The sequence below is a fragment of the Lygodium microphyllum genome, chromosome 1, assembly GCF_053477565.2.
Source record: "Lygodium microphyllum isolate KBCC chromosome 1, Lygodium_microphyllum_v1.1.10, whole genome shotgun sequence".
Classification (NCBI taxonomy): Eukaryota; Viridiplantae; Streptophyta; class Polypodiopsida; order Schizaeales; family Lygodiaceae; genus Lygodium; species Lygodium microphyllum.
Genome location: NC_141135.1, coordinates 24,672,976 through 24,691,097, shown reverse-complemented (window position 1 = coordinate 24,691,097; position 18,122 = coordinate 24,672,976).

The following is an 18,122-nucleotide window of genomic DNA, read 5'->3' as shown; positions in this document are numbered from 1 at the left end:
CTCTTGGACTCAAGTGTGTCCTCTCATGTGACCTTGCCAAGAGTGGTTCCAGTCATACTATTTTTTTCAGGTTCTATGCGCTTGGGTGATAAGAGGTCTCTTGAGATTGTCGACATTGGTGATGTTATGCTACGGTTTCCTTCTAGTAGCATTTTTGTTATGCACAATGTATGTCATGTACTTGTATTGATATGTAGTCTCATGTCCGATGGGTAGCTTGATGACAGGATATCATGTATCTTTTGGAGACTCTGCATGGAAGATAACTCATGGCAAGCTTGTGCTTGCAAGAGGTACCAAGGATGGCAATCTCTACCCCTTAGTTGTTTCTGGCTCTACAGTTGATCATGCTTTGTCTGTGGGGTCTTTACCTCGCGTATCTCTTTGGCATGCCCATTTGGGGCACATGTCCATTAAGGAAATGAAAATGCTTTTTGGTTTTCAGTACTTACCGCCCCTTGAATATTCTCATTTTGATTCTTGTGATCATTGTCTTTGTGGCAAGCAGACTAGGTCTACGCATAAGAAGTCTAGTATGTCACACATGAGTGAGCCTTTGGCTTTGGTTCATTCTGATGCCTGTGGGTCCATGCCCTATCAGTGTATTGGTAGTGCAAAGTATTTTGTTACTTTCATAGATGATTTTTCACATAAAGTATAGGCTTATCCCATAAATCAAAGTCCAATGTATTGGCAGTTTTTCAGAGATGGCTTGCTTTAGCAAAAAACTAGTGTGGGCATAGACTGAAATTCCTAAAGACAGATAATGGAGGTGAGTATGTACCACATGCTTTTGAGCAATTATGTGATGACAGGGGTATTAAGCATTAGTTGACCGCCCCCTACACCTCTCCCCAGAATGGTAGGACTAAGCAGATGAATAGGGCCATCCATGGGAGAATTCGTAGTATGCTTAGCCATGTAGACCTACCCCAACACTTTTGGGCTAAGGCAGTTACGATTGTCATGCATATCATTAATAGATTGCCTTGTAGTGCCATTTATTTTTAGGTTGTAGAGGAGGTATGGATAGAAAAGCCTCCCTCTTATGCACATTTACATATCTTTGGATGTGAGGCATTCTGCCATGTGCCCCAAGGACAAGCGTAATAAGCTGGATCCTAAGAGTGTTAAATGCATATTCCTTGGTTATGAAGATGCAGGAGAGATGGGTTACCATCTATGGAATCTGCGGGCATGGAAAGTTATCTGTAGCCATGATATAGTCTTCCATGAAGGCAAGATGCATAGGCAACCTGAGAGAGTCATGGAGATATGTAGGGTTATATTTCAGGAGGAGCAACGAGCTCCCATACAGCCAGCTAGACAACTTGCAATAGCACAAATGCTCATGGCTAGGGTGTTGGACAGAATATTGGGCAGGAAACAGAGCTTGCAGTGTGGCGTTCTACTAGAGATAGATGCCCACCTGATAGATTTGAGCCCTCCATGCACTATGTCTTGGTAACGGATGCAGGAGAGCCTCTCACCTATGATGAGGCTATGCACAGGGGTGACAATCACTCCTGAGAGAGGGCTATGTAGTCTGAGATAGACTCATTGCATAAAAATGAGACTTGGATTTGGTTTCCTTGCCTAGTGGCAAGAAGTCTCTACCATGCAAATGGGTGTACAAGCTGAAAAGTACCCCTGGACACCCCAAGCCAGCATACAAGGCTAGATTGGTAGCAAAGGGTTTTAAGCAGGAGCATGGTATTGACTTTGATGAGGTCTTCTCTCCTGTAGTTAAGATGACCACCTTGCGCTTAGTCTTGGCTTTGGTTGCATAGCTTCACTTAGACTTATACCAAATGGATGTCAAGAAGGCTTTCTTACATGGGGACTTTCATTATGAGATTTACATGGAGTAGCCTAAGGCCTTTGTAGAATTTGGCAGGGAGCACCTAGTGTGCAAGTTGAAGAAAAGTCTTTATGGCTTGAAGTAGGCACCTAGGGAATGGTATCATAAATTCGATGCCTTTATGCAGTCACAAAGCTACAATCGTAGTACCATGGATCTGTGTTTGTACACAAAGAATGCTAGTGATGGATCTTTGCCTCTGCCTAGCCACCCGTGTATCATTAGGAGAAATATGGACTCTCTTTTTTTCCCCTTAGGGGGTTTCTCTCACCTCTCTCTCTAAAAAGGGATTCCAAAATAATATTAGAATAAGAGATCTTCTACAATCAAGAAAATATCATATTTGTATTTTCAATAGATTTCACCTATTATTTTATTCTCAAACTGTAGGATAAGGTCACTTTTTCTCAAAATCCTCATAACTAAAAAAATACAATTCTATTTTCTGTAAAAATGAAGCCAATCATTAATATACAACTCTTTAATGCCCTCACTTTTCAACATGAAAATATATTAAAATCATTCTGACTCTTATTGCTTCTTAAAAGGGCGGAAGTTAAAAAATGATATAAAATGACGTACACATCATATTTTAAGTTTTTTTTTCCTAGAGACACCTTTTTGACTTGAGAGTTTCCTTGTAAATTTTTATTATTTTTGGACAAGTATATGCCTATTTTTGGGCATTTTTTCATTCCCTCTCAAAGCTCTGGTTTTGTCCGAGAAATTTTGTGTACTCTTCTCCTTCCCTCTAGAATATGGTTTATTGCATACAAATTCTTCTGAAGCAATACTCAGTACTATCTACATCACTCTCTACACCCTGCTACAAGCAGTCTCAAGAGTGGTTTTGATAGCATTCTTTGAAATCAGATAATCTCTATCTACAACACTCTCTACCCTGCTACAAGCAATCTCCCTCTTCAGTACTGTGCTATAAGATATCTTCCTCTTCAACACTCTATACTACAAGCAATCAAGTGATAATGGATGTATCTTTGTTTTTTAATCTTTGTGATGTTATTATTCTTCATATTTGTTTTTTAATCCTTGAGTGTCAATTCATAGAGAGAGAGAGAGAGAGAGGGAAAGAGGGAGAAGGGAGGGGGGGAAGAGAGAGGACTGCGTGAGATGAACTAAGAAAATAAGTGATAGAGTGACAGAGAGTAAATTAGGGTAGAAGATAAGATGATGTTATTGTTCTCCACTAGCCAAGATTCTGTATAAATGTGTTTAAATAACTTTGATCAATTCTTCTTGAGGGGGGGGGAGAGAGAGAGAGAGAGAGAGAGAGAAAGAGAGAGAGAGAGAGAATATTTTGGATAGAACAGAAGATAAGATTGGATGTTGATTGGAGGTAGATTATAAGAAGATTAGGGGTTGATTAGGGTCTATCATGACTGAAATCAAGAGAAAAAGACAAGATCCAACTGGGTAAAAAAGAACACAAATATAGTGAATCAAAGGGATGTAGTTGTGTGATTTGAGCCAATCTAGAATTAGTTGCATGCTACTGGATTGATGCTGACCTGCAGCTCCCATATATTTTGACATTCTTGCTGCTACTGATCAAAAAATTGGCATCGACTCCTTAGCTTACTATTAATCAAACGGGTGTAATTGTGAATGTTAAAATTGGTATATATTTTTCTTTACAAGATGGAGGTGCTGGATGTACCAAGAGAAAGAGAGATATTCACTTTCAATTGGAGGATAAATATGCACCAATGTTCAAAAGAACTATAGAAAGGGATGATGCAATAAGATACAGGATGAAACAAGAAATAAATGCAGGGAAAAAAAACGTGGACCTTTGGATTGATGGGTGCATTTATCTACCCGATCCAGTCACTAAAGGCCACCACAATTTGAAGGGCTTACATCATTTGTAAAGTTTGTTTGTGAAGGTAATGAAGGATTGTATGGATACACATGCAAACTTGTCACACAAGGATTAGCAAGGGTTCATTAGCCTTGACAAATATGCAAACAAGATTACAAGGGAATATGCAATCTTTGATGGAAAAGGATATATTATTGGTTGAGAAGGATAGGGAGAACCAGAGCCTACAACAAACAATGTCTGTCATTGAAGATGCTATGCAAGCTACACATGTGAAAAATATGGAGTTACAATCTTGTTAACCCTCAAACGAACAAGGTGAAAAAGCTAGAAAATCTAAAGCAGAAGACAAGGCCAAGGCAAAAGTGAAACAGAAGACGAAGGCGTGCCAAGAAGAATCTGGAAACACAAGAAGTGCAGAAAATTCCTAAATCAAGGAAAAAGATGCATGAGAAAAAGCGCGAGTCTATACTATTGTAAAAAAGCGCAAGGTGCACCATGATTTATTTTAAGAGTGCCGAGCTCTCACCCGTGCAATTTGTAAATGTAGACGGGCAGTGCAAAGGAAGCTAGGAAGATAGGAGGACAATGGAAAAAAGGGCCTATGGCCAGCCATGTAAAAAAGGGGATAAGGGGATGGCCATCCAAAAGGGATTTAGGATTTTGTATATAAAGTTGAAAAGCAAATGAGAAGCTCATTCTTGTGTGTGGCCAAAAGCGGCTCTCCTCTTCTTCTTCTTCTTGCTTGCTTGAGCTTGTGCTTGAGAGAGGAAGTGTGAGAGTATGAGGGAGTGAGCGTGTGAGGGTGAGGGACTAGGGAGGAGAAGCTCTCCATCTTCTCCTCTCTTCTTTCCTTCTCTTCTCTTGTCTTGCTCGTGGCAATGAGCTTGGAGCGTGGAGCTTGAGGATGGAGCTTGCTTGAAGCTTGCACTTAGATCGTGGAGCTACCAAAGTGCGCGGGAGAGGAGGTAACTCAATCGGTATGGAGGTAAGCTCACTACACCCGTAGATATGGATGGCACGTCGGCTATGTGAGAGGTAGCCATTAGTACTCGACTTGGAATGCTTGAAGCAATAAGTGGTCCGTGGGTCTTGGCGGTTGAGCGAAAGCTCCCACATTTTGGTCCCGTTGTGTTCGGACCAACAGATTCAAGCCTTGAGCGCTTGCGTGCTTCGAATCGAGCATCAAAGTAGGGTTTTCTCAAAACCGGTGCTTGAGGTAGATAGGTAGGAAGTGAGGGATTTTGAAGAGATATTCGATCTCCTTAGCAAGTAGGTTTTTGGTTTTTGGACTTGAAAAAGCATGATGGAGTAATGTAGGTATTTTCCTTATGATTTTTTCTTACATTTAGGAAGAATAGGAGCAAAAACATTGGAGCACGTGGTAGGGTTTTCTGTTGCTATATAGCAGGCTGAAACATGGAAAAGAAGGGGAAAAAAATAAAATTTTGGGTTAAATGTTAGTGAAGGGAGCAAGACTAAGGTGAGTGTAGGCCTGGGCAAGGTGATAAGGGCCAGGAGTGGCAAGAAAGGCCACATTTTGCATTCTAGGGTTTCAAGAGAGCTGGAGAGAGGGAGAAAGCTTCATTGCATGGACCTGCTTCAATCTGGTCATCTAGGAGTTATTTGCCCAGCATAGGTAATTTCACACCTTCCCCTACATGAGTAGCTTGAATCTAGAGGTGTTCAACAAGTAGGAAGGCCTTGATTGCTCGATGCAATGAATTCTTTGAAGTTCAGTAAAAATCGTGTCGCACTCGGCCCGTCTAAGTGATGACGATTCTGGGCCGAGTCCCAGAATTGGCCCTCGGACCACTCGGCCATTCGGCCGCCCTCGAACCACTCGGCCATTCGGCCCTCGGCGGCCAAATCAACCCTTCGGTCCATCTTACTTGGGCGCCCTCCACTCGGCCCGTCCAATTCAAGCATTTGGACCAACTTGATATTCGACCCTCGGCCCTGCCAACTTGGCCCATGAACAAGTTGCCATTCGGCCTGGCCGAATTCACTACTCAGCCCTTGGCCTAACCGACTTGGCCAATACGGAAAACTTTGCTTCATCCACACATTGTTAGGAGGAACCAACCCATGGTCTTCTAACTACGTAATATCTAAGTATGCACGAGCACTCACATAATATCTGCACCAAAATATATACACAGTTTGGGTCCTCAAGTGCAGGACAATGCTCTCAGCTTGCTTAGAGTTTGACATGTCTCCCAAACTAATTGAAGTACATCTTGTGCATGATAAAGAATACTAGCACTACCCCAAGGGAGAGACCACATACGAGAGGTTTTCAATTGCAAGTATTAAAGACTCCAATGAAAGTGTCGTTCGCTCTTCATTGACACTCACCTCTAAATTCTTATCATTTATCATCCTTCAAGCCCACCAAGAATTTTCATGTGCAAAATCCCCAAAAACCAATACCTATGCCAGCCCTCAGTGCAATCCCCAACAAAGAACAGCCCTATCACCAACTCCAACAACCCTATCAATAGCCACCCAGGCCAACAACATGCCCCAACGACCTTCCTCTGCACCACCACCAACATGCCTTCACGGTAACCACAGATGTCCCACATCTTTGGCGCATGCCAAAGCTTGCTACCTATGATAGTGAGTGCCATGGGACTGGCACTCGTCTAGGAGGAGGGTAATGTTAACCCTCAAACGAACAAGGTGGAAAAGTTGAAAAATCTAAAGCAGAAGATAAGACCAAGGAAAAAGTGAAACAGAAGACAAAGGCACGCCAAGAAGAATCTAGAAACATAAGAAGCATAGAAAAGTCCTAAATCAAGGAAAAATGCACTTGAGGAAAAGCGTGAGTGTATACTGTTGTAAAAAAGTGCAAGTTGTACCATGATTTATTTTAAGAGTGCTGGGCTCTCACCTGTGCAATTTGTAAATGTAGACGGGCGGTGGAAAGGAAGCTAGGAATATAGGAGGACAATGGGAAAAAGGTCCTACACCATGGCTGACCATGTAAAAAAGGGGATAAGGGGATGACCGCCCAAAAGGGATTTAGGGTTTTGTATATAAAGTTGAAAAGTGAATGAGAAGCTCAATCTTGTGTGTGGCCAAAAGTGTCTCTCCTCTTCTTCTTCTTCTTCTTCTTCTTCTTGCTTGCTTGATCTTGTGCTTAAGAGAGGGAGTGTGAGAGTATGATGGAGTGAGCATGTGAGGGTGAGGGAACGGGGAGGAGAGGCTCTCCATCTTTTCCTCTCTTCTTCTCTTCTCTTCTCTTGCTTGCAGCAATGGATCTTGGAGTGTGGAGCTTGAGGATGGAGCTTCCTTGAAGCTTACACTTGGATTGTGGAGCTACCAGAGTGCGCAGGAGAGGAGGTAACTCGATCAGTATGGAGGTAAGCTCACTACACCCGTAGATATGGATGGCACATCAATTATGTGAGAGGTAGCCATTAATACTCGGCTTGGAACACTTGAAGCAATAAGCGGTCTGTGGGTCTTGGCGGTTGAGTAAAAGTTCCCACAAGTCTAAAGTTATGGACTTGGAAAAGGAGAATCAAAACATAAAGAGGAAGCTCACAAAAACTTTGGAGATTGGGCTCACTTTAAAAACCAAAGAAGCACGTCGGTGCATCCAATTAGTTAAACCAATTCACCAATTAACCAAAGGAAGTGGACAATATCATAGATGGATATATGCTCAATCTACTACAATGGAAAATATATTCCCTCATGTAGAGAATGATATTATTGCCAAAGTCCTAAGCAAGGATATGGTCAAAAATGCATTGGAAAATCGTAAATTCATGGATATTGTAGATGGTGTTGCAAGTGAACATCTTAGGGATGTGAGCAACTTGTTTAATACTACAAATGCTCAAGGATTATGTCACAAGGTGGGAATGAGTTCTAAGTCATATAGTATGCTCTATCAACAATTGGATACATGATTTAAGCAAGTCTTCAAAACTAAGCGAGTAATGCCTCTACCAAAACCATTTCACATGAAAAAGGCTCAAAAACAACTAAATGAGAAAGTTTTAGAACTAATTGGTGAGCCAACGCATCTGGAAAATACACACATGTTGAAGTATGATTCCAAAGAAGTTGCATTTGTATTGAATGCATCCAACAACTTTGTATTGGATATATGTAGGGTTCAGATTGCTATAGTCAAGTTCTACAATATTTCTATGGAAGAATGTAGAAGCAAGGTTAAGTTTGTCCTCAAACTTGATGAGAGTGAGATTATTAAGGGGCAAAAACTTGAATGTGTGATTATAACACTTATGAATCAAGCATTGGATCCCAACATCGATGAAAATCATCCTTTATAATTCAATGTATAGTTAGAGAATGAAATATGGTGGCTTGCAGCATTTGAAGTACCAAAGGAGGACCATGAAGTACTTAAATTTTTTTTAAACCTCACTAATATACCCAGTGTTATTCAACAGCAAAATAATGGAGCAATTTTACACATCGAGGGGTTTGGGGACTATCAAGTTGAATGGCATCTTGCGTGTGATTTAAAAACATTGAAGTGTATATTTAGTTTATCAAATGCAGCGAATGCAAAAATTTTGTGCATATACTGTATGCAAACTAAGAAGAAAGGGAAAGATGGAAAAAAAGAATGGCTTGCCAAGGTAAGACAACAAGGTGCTCCAACACGTGATCAAAAAGTCATGAGAAATGAAATGTTAGTTCCAGTGGATCCAAACTGGTGCCCTATTTTGGAAATACACTAACAAGGGTTCAATTTTGCACATTGCATTGTTTGGTTAGAATAATTGAGAAGCTAGTATATGAATATATATGCTTTGCAAACAAGATGCAGCCTATGTCAAAAGCTAATGCTACATGCAAGAAGGTAGAACGAGTCCTCTCTGAAGTTGGATTGCACAAAGGGCCAAGTAGAAATAAAAAAGGATGAGAAAAAATCAGAAAAGAGTGGAAATATCCCTTGTAAACCATGACCAAGGCTAGGAAGTTTATATCTCCACCTAGAGATGAGGAAGGTAATATACTTGTAAAACAACTAGAGAAGTATGAAGCATGGAAAAAGTTGCACCTTGATGTTCCAGATTGGAGCAATGGGGGACGAACGAGGATTGAAAAGGTAGAAGTGTGGATACACCTAGATAGATTAGTAGTTCTCTTACAAAAGTTGAGATTTAGGGATGGTGATGTGAATACGTTTAAAGAGACAGTTGCTAAATTTCATAAGTCCATGGTGGAGGCATGGACTACAAACAGTATAACACACTTCATGGTCAATATTGTCACCATTACAAAAAAGTATCATCATTTCGAATTATTTTGTGTTTCTAATCTCTCTTCTTGTGCAACATATACTTGAAGCACATGGTCCATACTTTGCAAATCAAGGAAATTTGGCAGTATGGTCAACTCAAGGCATGGAACGATCTCATTGGCAAGCTCGCTGTGCTTTTCAAAAGGCAATTGATCATGGAGATGGCATCAATGATTCCAATTCTATGAGGCAATTATTACAATGGTGGTATAGGAGATTAGGATATGATACGAGGAAAAAGAAAAGAAGTCCATAACCTCTCAAGCAGAATTTATAAGTAGGGAAATATATGAAGTGAGAAAAGCAAGATATGAAAACATCACAGTTAGACAATGCCACGCAAAATGGTTGGCAACCCAAGAGAGAGATGGCAAGAAATGGAGACCTAGATAAAGATAATAATTTTGATGCATTTAGAGTCCACGAGAGAGCATAGGTACCCAGGATATGACACATCAATACTCATATCTTTAACATGAGATGTCTTGCCAATTTTGTTTAAAATTTCAAAGGTTTGTCACTATGTTTTTCAAAGTCGATTTCGAACTATGTTTTTTAATTTTAAAAGTCATTTACACCACAGTAAGTTTAAAATTTTCGTACTTAAGTCAAGTCTCTCCTTTCATTTTTTCCCATTACTCTTCACTCTACCCTCCACCTTTCTATCCTTTGTTATCACAACCATGGCACATTCCAAGCTTCCTATCAAGAAGGTGCCTGCAAGAGCAAGAGCTCAACACTCTTCCAAATCTAGTGAGCGTACTATGAGTGACAAAGGTCCCTTGGTGGCCGACAACGATGGCCCTACTGTAGCTAAAAATGGCGGTGCTACTGTGTCCAACAATGGTGGCCCTAGTGTGGTCAATAATGATGGTTTGCCATTGTCCGGAAATGGTGGTCCACGTGCTCCATTTGCTCCACCTCCCACTACTGCTCCAATTGGTAGTACATGTCCTCCAGCACATAAGAAGAAAAGATGGAAACCATGCACAACTATGCTATGTGAGATAAGGAAATTCCAAAAGAGTGCCAACTTGATTATTCCTACGGCACCATTCTCTAGATTGCTGTGAGAAATACTGCAAGATCTGCAATTAGGGAATCATCACAAGTTCTTTTCAAGGAACCAGGCAAGGAATAAGGGGCGATGGTCAAGCCAAGCCTTGCTTGCTCTCCAAGAAGTACTCAAAAGTTACTTGATTGATCTAATGGGTGATTCTCAAGTTTTAGCCATTCATGCCCGACGTATCACTATTATGCCCATAAATATGGTTCTTGTTCGTAGGATCCGCAACAACAAGGATGCATTTAATCTTAATGTCAACAATATGCTTTGAGAAGCTACCTTGTAATTGGATCTATGTTTTTAGCTCAAGTTTGGTTGTAGATTGTAAGGAGCTTAGTTTTGGTTTATCTTTCTAGTAGACCTTCAAGTATTTGATAGCAATGGTCGACAAAATAGAGCTAAATTTTGCCTAGCTCTAGTTGTACTTGGTGTAATGCACTATCTATTGTGTATTTCATGTTTTCGTAATGCCAAATCTAATATTTGATCTTCTATTTTGCTATGATTTGCATTGTGCATATTTCCAAGTTTCTAATTTTGAAAGTAGTTTTGTTAAGGATAAATTCAATGCGCAATCACACACACATTAGTGATCAGTTGTACATGGGCCGATGCACTATATATTTACTATATTTAGAGATTTGGCAACACTATATCCGATATGTGATATTCCATTTGACCCATGACTTATTTTTTATGAATTTTGAGTTTTCAATATTTCACGTGGTTTGGTTGACAACATATTTAATATACAGTTGTACACACTCGTTGCAGTGGTGAGTTTTTCTGTTATCAGTGAAGTATAATCTAGTTAATGCATTTTCAAAAACCGTCAATTTTATAAATCTAAATCTGGTGAAACTTCACCCATATCTCGGGCATCATAAAAAATCATGGATATTAAAAAATTGGCCCCATCCGAAGTCTCTGGGACACTTGTCCAGAGGCTGGCATCTGGGGCTCTAAATCTGGGGATTCAAGGCCCCAGACGCTAGCCTCCGGACAGGTCTCCTAGAGACTTCTGATGAGGCCAAAAAAAAAATTGGTGGTTGATGTACCCTAGAGGAGTCCACATGTAAAATTTCACGTCAATCAGATCACTGGTCATATTTTTCCAAAGCCTGGATACATTAATTTAGGTTTAAGGGTTTTTTTTGAAAGTTTTGCTATAAGTTTAAAGTTTCACCTCATTTTACACATTTCACTTTTGAGTTTTGGATTTTTCTCCTAGAAGACATGGCACGCACCAAGCAAGCGGCCCGGAGACATCCCCCTAGAAATCCTATGTAGAGGCCACCTCCCCCAACTCCACCATCACCACCACGCCAACATCGCAAGCGTCGATGGAAGCTAGGCATAGTGGCTCTTTGTGAGATCCGCCATTACCAAAAGACCACACACCTCCTGATACCAAAGGCTCCACTCCAAAAGCTAGTGCGTGAGATTATGGACGGCATACTCATTAAGAATAGTAGGAGGCACTTCCTAGATGAAACATGCTTACAACAATCCAATCATTGGACTGCCCAAGCCCTCCTTGCACTATAGGAATCTGACAAAGCTTATGTCATCCACTTGTTCAGAGACTCGGTCTATGCAGTAGTTCATGCAAGGAGAGTCACCGTCACCGATAGGGATTTGCGGATAGTGAGGTTCTTCCGACGATGGAAGGATAGTCCTCGCGGAGATCAACAATGATAAAGGTGTACTACCAAAACATAAACAGAATATAGCTTCCAAAGAGATTTTGTAAAACCCTAGTTGTAATGGATCCCATGTAAAATGTTATGAATATGAATACAAATTTTTTGTCACATCTTATTTTTGTTTATTCGCTTGTTATTTGTTTTATTTATATCTTTGAGCTATCATTACATGCGTTCGAACGAATACATGTTGTGCACAAACTCGATAAAGCACTACGCATTAAATTTAGGGTACAAATCGTGTTGCGTATAAATCCGATAAATAAACGTAATATTCAAGTTAAAAACAATAATAAACTATGCGTATGACAAAATACATTGCACGCAAATCCAACAAATATCGATTTTCATTACTTCAAGAGAAGATTATAAATTACGTTAAATTAATGATGAGATATCATTTGGCACTAAGTACATCTACTCTCTCCTAGGCTTCTTTGAGCTAGACTCCCCATGGTTAGAGAGCTATTCTTGATCATAGGCAGCAACATATTCTTCCCTAGTAGTTCCTACCCAATGAAATTGGGGTCTTCAACACCAGCAACCATGCCATGGGCCACCATGGAAAAAAGTGGCCCAAACCTAGTACTAGAGAATAAGTAAAGGAGCTTCGAACATCGAAGCAACACTACTTTCTCCAAGCTAGAGTTTGTTGGGATGGTCTTGAAGGGCCTAGCCTTTGTTAGTGCCCTCAACTTCAAGAAGTTCTTAGAAAAAGCCAAAGAGGATGTCTTATGGAATACAAAAATGTCACTCACAAGCTAGCCGATATACTCCTTCAATGCTGAGTCCTACACCCTTCCTTGGCTACCAGATCGGCCACCTTGTCTAGATGAAAATTCATCTATATAGACAATGTCATGTATCACACAAGTTCAGTGTCAAACTCATTATACATGGAGTGTGGTAAAGATATATGCATCAAATTTGCATCGAAAGTTACCAATAGGGCCTCTAGGGCATCGAGAGTATATACATCAAATTTTGTCAGGATCGAGCCCCCAAAGCTACCCTGTCTGGAGGCTCACGTCTAGGGGCCTGAATTTGTGCATACTCTCGATGCCCTTGGGAGTATGCACATCAAACTTTATCGGGATCGTGCCCCCAAAGTTGTGCTGATTCAGACCCCCATGCGTGAGCCTCCGGCCAGGGTAGCTCTGGGGGCCCGATCCCTTCAAAATTTGATGTGCATACTCCCGATGCCCTAAAGGCCCTAGTGGTAAATTTTGATGCAAATCTAATAACATTAATCTGATAACATTACCTTTTTTGCATCATCTATCTGTTGTTGTAATGGAGCATCCAAGTCTACTTTTGCAACTAAGCCATCCTCATCTCTCTCTTGGGAAGGTATTGCGTAGTCAGGTCGAGGTCCAAAAATGCTTTCTTACAACCGCTCGAACTCCTCGTCTAAGATCTCATACTGTGGTGCCACATTCTCAATCTGCTCTTGGATGCTCACAATGGTAGAGATGTCATCGACACTCGTGCCATCATATCGAGCCACCTCATCAACATGTGCTAGCACATCTTGTATATCAAAATCGATAAAATCATCAGGTGCATCACGCACCATGATACAATATAGCTTTTCTTCCCTTGGCTCTAAAATTGTTAGTGCATCCTACATAAGTAAATATTCCACCCCCTTGATGATGATAGCATGGAGAGAAGCGAGGGGTGGCTCATCTCTTGTCGGCATCTCAACAGGGCAAGGAGGTGGGTGCACAATGGCTAAGCTTTGTGCTACCTCTACTCTTGGATCGAGTGTGATCTCTTCAGGCTGCCTCTCAAAATACTCTAGCTGTGGTCGAGAGGGTGTGTCGATGCCTTCCTCACTATTCTCTTACACCTCAATGCACAAAACATATATGGCAAATGCTGCATTGCGCTCAATTAGATCCATCGTGGCATGATCCTAGGAGGAGGTGGGCACTACTCTGGCACAAAGATGCTACCCCGCATGCATGAGGGCTCAATTTATTACCTTTTCATGGCTTGATCTAGCACATAAACTATATAGGAAATCTATGGGGACCCATCTGAGAGCAGATTCGGGAATAGAGTAGGTGAGAGGGTTTTCCACATCACAAAACGATGCTAATATACTAGAGCTAGGGTCTACGACGAAAAGCGAGCTCTCTAGACTCAAGGTCATGCAAAACCTAGGGTATATCTAGTCTCCTATGTGTGCATAGTATGTGGAGCTAATCCATGCGGTGAAGGCGGGAGTGGTAGCCATGGCACATGAAGAGAGAAGGTGTGGGAGCTTTCGCTCAACCGCCAAGACCCATGGTCTGCTTATTGTTTAAGCATTCCAAGCCGAGCACTAATGGCTACCTCTCACATAGCCGACGCACCATCCATATCTACAAGTGTAGTGAGCTTACCTCCATGCCGATCAAGTTACCTCCTCTCCTGTGCACTCCGGTAGCTCCATGATCCAAGTGCAAGCTTCAAGCAAGCTCCATCCTCAAGCTCCACGCTCCAAGATCCATCGCTGCGAGCAAGACAAGAGAAGAGAAGAGAAGAGAAGAGAAGAGAAGAAGAGAGGAGAAGATGGAGAGCTTCTCCTCCTCGGTCCCTCACCCTCACACACTCACTCCCTCACACTCTCAAATTCCCTCTCTCAAGCACAAGCTCAAGTAAGAAAGAACAAGAAGAAGAAGAAGAAGAGGAGAGCCACTTTTGGCCACACACAAGAATGAGCTTCTCATTCACTTTTCAACTTTATATACAAAACCCTAAATCCCTTTTGGGCGGTCCCCTTTTTTACATGGCCAGCCGTGGCCTAGGCCCTTTTCCCCATTGTCCTTCTATCTTCCTAGCTTCCTTTCCACCGCCCATCTACATTTACAAATTGCACAGGTGAGAGCCCCAACACTCCTTAAATTAAATCATGATGCGTTTGCGCTTTTTTACAAAAGTATTGACTTGTGCTTTTCCTTGTGTGCCTTTTTCCCTTATTTAGGCATTTTCTACACTTCTTGTGTTTCCATATTTTTCTTAGCGCGCCTTGGCCTTTTGTTTCACTTTTGCCTTGGCCTTATCTTGTGCTTCAGCTTTTTTGGATTTTCCACCTTTTTTCATTTGAGGGTTAACATTACCCCCCTCCTAGACGAGTGCCAGTCCCATGGCACTCACCGTCATAGGTAGTAGACTTTGGCATGCACTGAAGATGTGGGTGAAAGGGACATCGATGGTGGCCGTGGAGGAGTGTTGGTGGTGGTGTGGAGGAAGGTCGTTGGGGGCACATTGGTGGCTTAGGTGGCTGGTGGTAGGGTTGTTGGAGTTGGTGGTAGGGCTGTTCTTTGTTGGGGATTGCACTGATGGCCAACACAAGTGTTGGTTTGTTGGGGATTCTACACATGACGATTCTTGGCAGGCTTGCAGGATGATAAAGGATAAGAGTTCAAAACTGGGTGTCGATGAAGAGCGAACAACACTTTCGTTGGAGTCTTCAATATCTGCAATTGAAAATCTCTCATAGGTGGTCTCTCCCTAGGTGTTAGTGCTAATCTTCTCTATCATGCACAAGACATGGTTCAATCAGTTTGGGAGATAGGTCAAACTCTAAGCAAGCTGAGAGTATTGTCATGCACTTGAGGACCCAAACTATGTATATATTTTGGTGTAGATATTATGTGAGTGCTCATGCATAATTAGATATTACATAGTTAGAAGACCGCTGGCTAGTTTCTCGTAACAATGTGTGGATGAAGCAAAGTTGTCCATGTTGAGAAAAGGTACACATAAAGGTGTATGAGACATCATTTGCATTGTGACTGCATGACGTAGCATAATTGAACACAAGGACACTGCACTTTCGGTAGCTGGGAGCTAGTGGACTTGCTTGATGAGGATGGTGAACTTGTCATGGCCATTTGTGTGGGGCTTACCACAATTGAATGCAATGGTATTAAGGCAGAGTGCAAGAGGGAATCGTGCAAATGGGTCAGGGTGACAAGTCTAACCATAGGCAAGACAAGCTCCCTAGGTATGTCCTACCCTTGATGTGCCCTGAACAATTGTGGGTGATGCTAAAGGGCTAGGGGACTAGGGACGGAACTAGCCAACCAAGGTCACTGGATGTACCTAATTTGAGGACCCCTAGGTGTTGTGCTGTGATCGTGCGTGCTTCATATCTTTTCAGCTTTTCTTTTCTTTTCTTTTCTTTTCTTTTCTTTTTCTTCTTCTTTTTCTTTTTATTTTTCTTTTTTTTTGCTTTTCCGTTTTCTTTTTCTTGTGCTTTTTCTTCTTCTTTTTCTTTTCTTTTTTTCTTTTTTTTTCTTTTTTTGGACTTGCCTAAGTACAACCATTGCAATATGTTGAGGTTATCAGCCTTTCAATGGGTTGGGGAATGTCAAGCTTCAAAGGCTCAAGAAATGGATATTACAGTGATGATTGTTCCCTAGCCTTGTTGTTAGAGAAGCAATCGTTGTTAGAGAAGCAGTCGTTGAGATGGGGAGATACACTTGAGATATTGCAACCCTCTTTGGAACGTGCGATGTTGGTACAATTGGGGTATCACCTACCATGAGTGCTCAGCGCAGAGTGTAACCCAGAAAGAGGAAGTGGTTAAGATCATGCTTTGGGCCATGCGATGTGGGTACTCGCACGGGTGATATTTGCTTTTGGCAGTGTGGCTTTGTCGCGGCTCTTTGTGGGGTCGGTGGTCTTGCGGTGACTTGGACATTGAACACTTTCGCACAAAGATCTATGTCATCTTGCATCCACTTGTCACTTTATGAGAGTACATGCACAGTATATGCCGCAACTATAATAAACTAGTGCAACGCAAGGAGACATCACTTATAGGAATTCCATGGTGTTGACTTAGATACTTATCACCTGTGCTTGATTATCTTTTTCTTTTGCTAAAAATGTGAAATATATTAAACGCAGATATGAAAAGTTTGTACAATTGGGAAACATGTCAACACTTAACCATTTAAAGACAAAAAGTCATGGCCAGGTAGCATTTGATAAGCCTTTTATACAACATGGGGCTACTATATTTGTACGAGGCGGGGCGAGTCTGGGTGATCGGGCGATTGAGGCTGTGCTGGTGAGGGGTTCATGTGAGGCTAGTTGGGGAAGATGTCAGCTGGGACCCGGATGGTGTAGTCCCTGGCTACAACTGTTTCCAGAATGCTTTTAAACAATGCGTCAAATTCCTACTTGTCTCGAGCTGCCCTCTCCTCATTCGAGCACCTGATACCCAAGCATCTGTTTGGGGCTCGCACGACTGGTGTTGCCATGCCTTGTGTGCTCCCTTGATCTTCTATTCCCCTGGCCTGGGGATTTTTCAAACTACGTTTGGAGCGGTGTCGCTTGGGGCCTCGTTTCTTTGCATATCTTTTGAGGCTAGGTACGTAGCGTTCCGGTGGAGGAGCTTATGTTGCATGCTCCCTTCAATGGCGGATAGCGTCTTTGCAAGCCAGCTGCACTGGGTGCTCCATGTCTGCTACCGTAGGGGGACCTGCAAAATGTGAACCAAGGATTAGGCCTTGAGATAGGATAAAACCATTCGCATGGAAGGGATTATGCAATGGGTTATCAAGCACAAATGACGAGGAGGGGAGAGGTGAGGCATGCAGTGTTTGTAATAGAGGGATGGCCCCTATGATGATGTTCATTTTGCCTCCAACCATTAGCAGATCTTGGCTTATGCTAAGTTGCGTGGACTGGTTGTCATGGAGTGGGGCAGGGCTCATCCTCAAAAGGATAGACCGAAAAGGGGAAAAGGTGTATAGAAAGGGACGGTACCCTGTCAACACCCTCAGAGATGTTGGTTAGAGCTTCCTATGGTGGTGATGAGGGTTGCCCTCCACCTAGAGGCGGGAATGGTCACACAACTTCTAAATGTGTGGTGAGAGGAGGACCTGAGGAGCTTAGCCTATTGAACCCAACTCTTCTCCCTGCCCTTTACTATCGTTGCTTGTGTGTGTTGACATTGTCTATACAGGGTCATAAAGGTCATTGTTTATTTATATACATATCTACGAATCCATGTCACTTCACGAGGATAAAAGCCAATTTTGGAACTCTGATTGTACTAGAGCGTGGCACATGCATCTATTACTCGTGGCAGCTTACTCAATACCAATAGATATTTTGCAACATTGAGTAGCATGGAACCTTGTCTGAGTCTACTAGCAACATGTAACTCCTCCTCAGTGAGAACCTTATCATACAAAGAGTTCTCTTGGCTAGTTCCAGCTAAGTCCATACCCCGAATGGCAGTCAGCACTCGAAAGAAAGTTGGTGCCACATAGGTTGGGTCTATTTGAGACCGCTATTTGGCCAATCACTCCTCTGAGACTATCATGATCTGGGCTCCTAGTTCGGCCATT